Source organism: Trachinotus anak, unplaced genomic scaffold (genome assembly GCF_046630095.1).
Source record: "Trachinotus anak isolate AG129_WGS33_773 ecotype Australia unplaced genomic scaffold, CSIRO_AGI_Tana_v1 ptg000005l, whole genome shotgun sequence".
Lineage (NCBI taxonomy): Eukaryota > Metazoa > Chordata > Actinopteri > Carangiformes > Carangidae > Trachinotus > Trachinotus anak.
In genome coordinates, this window is record NW_027273856.1 from 22,178,482 (window position 1) to 22,184,243 (window position 5,762).

Sequence of the window (5,762 nt, forward strand, 5' to 3'; positions counted from 1 at the left end):
AAATATCAGATGAAGATGAAGCGCCCGAGATAGTGTGAGCGTGTTGTTAAGAGCTGAAGTGTCAGTCGGTACGTAAGACGTGACGAACATTGAATGGCTGTTAGTTGAAGCATCAGCTGATGTGTAGAGGCTGAAAGCTGAAGTTGAAGCGGTGGTGATGGTTAAAGTGTGTACGCTGTAAATGGTCCAGGTGCCAGGAGGCTCAAGAACTGAAGAGGTAGAGTGTGATGAGGTCTCCCACTCCAGGTTTGAACATCCTGTGCTATACACACCAGTGCAGAAGGAACCAACCAAGCCTGCTTCTTTTCCTCTTTTCTCTTAGCCTGAATTCAAGTTTCTATAGATATATGGTCTTAAACATCATTTTTCCTGGACACGTTTCATTTGTGTGTGTGTGTGTGTGTGTGTGTGTGTGTGTGTGTGTGTGTGTGTGTGACAGTACCAGGGTTAGGAGGTCTCGCTGGTGCTCAGTTTAGCATTGATTTATTCTCTTTCTCCAATTTATTTCCCCTTCGCCTGCTCTGCCTCTAGGAGGACAAATGGAGGAGAAATGGCAAGCCCAGTAACCATCCCTCACACACACACACACACACACATACACACACACACACAGACACACACACACATTTGCACACACTCACATACACGGTGACAAATGTTTCTACAAGCAGAAATGCGCTCAAATTCATATTTCTGCAAAGAGCTGGCGAGCAAACGCACACACAATCACATACTCAAATACGTCTAAAACCCAGGTTTTCAATTTCCAGCGTTACTGTGCTGGACCAGTGAGAGAGGTGACCATTCTGTGGATCTATAAATTCACAACACTCCCTAAGTCCCAAGGCACCAGGGCTCCTATAAGACTTCCCATGTTGTCCCATATAACTGTCTTCAGAGGACCCATAAAGACGTAAGGGGACGCTCCTACCTCTAGGTGAGTGGTCATAATTCACCAGCAGGTATTTTTACTGTGACATTGCTGTCAAGATGCACAGATTCATCTCGTCTCCCGCTTTATAATGTCCTACACAAACTCCAGATAGGAGAAGCATGAGTGCAGTCATATTTTACAGGCAGCATGCTGTCACATCCTACTGTAATGGTTTGGTGGTGAAAAAGGAGTGTGTCTGAGGGGGAGTGTGTGGGCTCTTGGGGTCCTAGCTTAACATCTCACGTCACTTCTGCTTTCGGGTGTAATAACAAACCTCTCCCTCTCCTTCCCAATTAGAAAAAGAGTGCGTCTGAAACTGGGGAGCGAGGGACGGGAGGAGGGGCAGGTAGGTCGTTAAACCCACTTGAAAGCTCAGCGCCCTGATCAATAGTCTTGGGCCAAGCAGGGATTAAAATCTGGCTAAGTCTGTTCTAATCAATACTGATGGCTAACCCTGGGGTTAAAACAGGTGTAAATCTCCATACACGTCCATACACAAGTCTGCACTATGGCCTACAGTACAGATAAATCTACAGCTATCCATGCAAATGGACACACAATGGGTTACAGTCCATACATAGTCGATATGAATGTGCTGTATAGGCCTTCAGCAGCAGCACATCTAGTTGTATCTATGTGAGAATACACTCCAGTGTCCAGTTAAGAAATTGAGGCAGCAAATTTAGACTCGTCGATGGAGCTGACCAGAGTGAGTAAAGTGCTCATAAATTTGTTTGAGGGGCTGCAGTGCGTGTGTGTGTGAAGAGTGAGCAACAAACAGTATTTTTTGTTTCTGTGTCTGCGCCTATACACACAGCGAAGCAATAAAAGTGGCAAGAATGTCTTACAGACAGAGAGCTGACATGCTTGATTGACTGTTTCACACCCTAATGGTGGACAGGCAGCACTGCTCGGATTGATTGTACAAGCACAGGTCTGCGTATCAATTACCAATACTGATCAGTGTAGCTATGGCCAGACAACAGCAGGGAAAAAAAGTGTTGCACACCTATATTCTGATCAGCTAATTCTACCAGTGTAGAGATTTATGTCTCTTTCTTAAATGGTTATCTGTTTCCTCTAATCATTGGGGACAGATTTCCGAGCACACACAGTCCTCACAGGACTGAAGTGAAATTGATAATGTTTAAAGAATAGTTTGACATTTTGGGAAACACGCTAATTTTCTGTCTTGCAGAGTTAGATGGGAAGATCATTGCCACTCTTCTGGCTGTACAGTGAAGCTGCAGGTACCCTCCACTTAGCTTAGCACAAAAACTGGAAAGGGAGAAACAGCTAGCTCTCGGCAAGAAGGCAAATTCCCCAAAATGTCAAACTATTCCTTAAACGCTACTTGTCTTGGGCTGAGGACTATTTTCTGATCAGAAGTCAGCATTAGGCCGAAGACTGGAAACACTTACACAACTTGCTGTTACACTTTGGTTTTCAGATGAAACAAATCAAATATAAAGTGTTAATAGTGAACATAAAAGGTGCCAGCAGGAAGATATTGTTGCCTTTGGACAGAGCAAGGGTAGCTGTTTCCACCTGTTTCAAGTTTTCATGCTAAGATAATCTAGCTGGCCGGTTTTAGCTCTGTATTCACTCATGTTTTGTTAAATTTCTTGTTTAACTCGGCAAAAAAACTTCAATGCACCTTGAAATATTACAGACATATATTACGTCACCAATATGTATTAGAGGAGTATAAGTTGTTTTTACAAGTTCTTTGATACATTTTCTTTTCTGAATTGTTTACATGCTAACACCAAACCTGATATACAAAGACAAAAACCTCACACCACTGTCCCAAACCCTTGAAACCAATTCTTCAAAAGTACAAGCACAATTTCTGCTTCTCACTTACATGGCAACTCTAAATCACACTTTTTTTTTTTTTCAAATACACAGCACACAATTCACCTCATTTGGCACAGTCTTCCTAACCAGTCTCTTGTTTTCATGGGGACATCATTGTCCTTCAAAACACTGAAGCAACATGATCAATTGGTCACACTGATGACTCGCAGGTGCAAACACTAGTTACTAAATTGGTCAATTACAAACCAGAACAGGGCTGAAGGTGAGCTCTCCTGTTTTGGAGATGAATGGAAACGATGCAGAGCGATATGCAGCGACAGGATAGTCAGGGTGAGAGGAGGAAGGGAGGAGGAGGAGGGCAAAAAAAGAGGGAGAGGAAGTGGTCATCATGTGGTCACCATTTTTGAGCGTCAAGCTGAGCACTTTACTGCTGCTCCCATTATTTGTGCTTTTAAAGTAGTAATATTCAAGTGAGCCTTACACACTACACCAGTGTTGTAGTCAACTCACTAAACCTTGAGTCCCAGTTGAGTCATGAGTCCAAAGTCCAAAGCCAAGTCACCAAAGAAGAGTCCAGATCAAGTCTGAGTCAAGTCCCCATTACCTGAGTCTGAGTCATCAAGGTTGAGTCTGAGTTGTGTTTGAAGATGGGCTGCAAAACTAACTAACTAAAATTAACACAGAAGTCGAGTGCCCAACATCCGAGTCCGAATGTAATCAATGCTCAAGTCCGAGACCAAGGCCGAGTTGTCGGTGCTCTAGTCCTGAAAATCAGGACTCGAGCCTGACTCCTAGTCTTAAGTAGCCTACATACAGTTTTCTTAATTACTGCAGTGTGTACTGTATTTTTGGGTGTCTGCATTCGAATCACACATTTTGTTTGTTTATGTGTTATATCTGTTTTATTGATATTTCAACACCTGGATTAAGTTAAAAAAAATCTGCAATATCATCTATATATCATCTGTGAAAAGCTAAAATTGATGTTGAATGGAGCAAAGAATATATATTTATATATATATATATATATATATATATATGAAATTTACTTTATACACACTTTCTTATGCCAAACAAGTAAGAAGTTATCAGTTTGTTTCTTTCATGACTGGCCATGACACAAACAAACCTGATTGCAGATCTCATTTCAGATTTTCATTTCAGATAATACAATATACTGTATAAATGTCTTTTTTAAACCAGAACACTTGCCACAGATATTAATGAGACGAGCCAACAGTTTTTCCTGTGCAAAGTGCTCACATTGTCACTTGTCATGTGTTTTCTCAACCATGGTTTTTTTTAGGCAGCTTGCTTCTCCGTCCCTTTGCCAGAGACCCCAGCTGTCCCTCCACCACACTGTGTCCTCCATGTCTCCTACAAACTAGGGGGCAGGGCAGAGGGAGGCCTATTGAATAGACCTCTTACTTTTGTGTCGCCTTATTAAACACCCCTCCAAACACAGAGACCCCTGCCACTGCAACATGCAATACTCCGAGCCAGGCCCAAATGCAAACGCTGGAGAAAGCAAGAACCATTCTCCTGAATTTATAAGACAACGCAAACATCACGTTTCATTGCGTTGCCTGTTAAAATAGCCTTTACTGAAATGAATTACTGTTCTACTTAAACTCTCTTTAACTTTTTCAAACATCAAGGTCAAGGTCAAAATGTGAGATACAATGAGTCCCACTGAATAGTGATGTTGTAAGGCGTGACTTAATCCACGACTACATTTAAAGATTCTCTCCTGAAACTGGGCCAAGGTGTATGTCCAGGGATCGAACCAAGATGGATAGGGGAGAGACCTCAGGGAGCGATAACGGTTGTTCTCAGTGTGGTAATCAAACTAATCTCTGTCTTGTTCTCTCACTTGTTTTCTGCCTGTAACGCACAAGCACAAACATAATGTCTCTCTTCCTCATCAAGATTTTTTTGTTACCTTCTCTAAATGTACCTTTACTCTGCAGTGACAGATTTCAGGATATTGAAAGGTAAGAGGTATACTCCCCCTGTATTTCCTGTCTGTAGTTACTATGGGATACAGATGTGCACAAGTTTGTTACAGTGTCTCTCAGCATGTGGAATTTGTGTGGCTCGTAATGAATGAACAAACTCACCTTCAAAAACAGAGTCAAAGCAGTGCAGTGCATGCCAAAAGGAAATGTTTCTGTTGGACTGTATCTAATACATTCAGAGCTGTACTCCTGTGTATTATTAGCCTATATGTTGAAGGAGTTAGACATATACTGAGACATAACCGTTCCTCTCATTATGAGTGGCAGATGCACAAAAGTGTAGGAATGAAAGCAAACATTGCTTTTGTGAAGCAACACTGCTTTACACGCCTTTTTCCATGCATATCAAATGTGTTTCGGCAATTGGAAAGCATAATTCAGGGTGGAGGAAAAAAACAGAGGAGCAACTCTTGGAGGCAACCTAGCCAATTAATTTGCAGCTCAGATCTCAAAGCCTCACTGGTGAGGTGCTAGGCTACATACCACTAGGCTAATTTGTGTAGCAGGTCTGTATTTAATATATGCATGAGGCTAATTCAGTTAGTGTCGTAGCCCTGTAGCTGTGGTGAGCGAGGCGCTAGCTCCCATTAGCGATGTTTCTGCCTCCAGTGGAAATCAACAGAAGTCGAGGCCCATGCCGCTTTTTTGCATAAAGCAAACAAAATTAAATTTGCTTCACTAAATCAAAGTGTAGTGCCAAATGTGGGACTCTTTTTCTCTCTCTCTCTCTCTCTCTCTCACTCGCTCCCGCTGTCTCTCCCTCTCTGTACGTCCGTCTGTCTGTCTTGTTCTCTCTCTGAGGGATAAATTACTCCAGAATCATAAAAGAGTAAAGAATTACACACAGAGAGGAAAAGAGAGATTTCAGTCAAGTGGGATTCCCCCTCCCAAACAATCCCAGCATGCTCTTGCTTACCGAGATGTTGGCTTATGTGTCTCCAGCGTGTTGTGAGTGTTTCTCTGATTTTATCTGTGTGTCTGAGCATGTT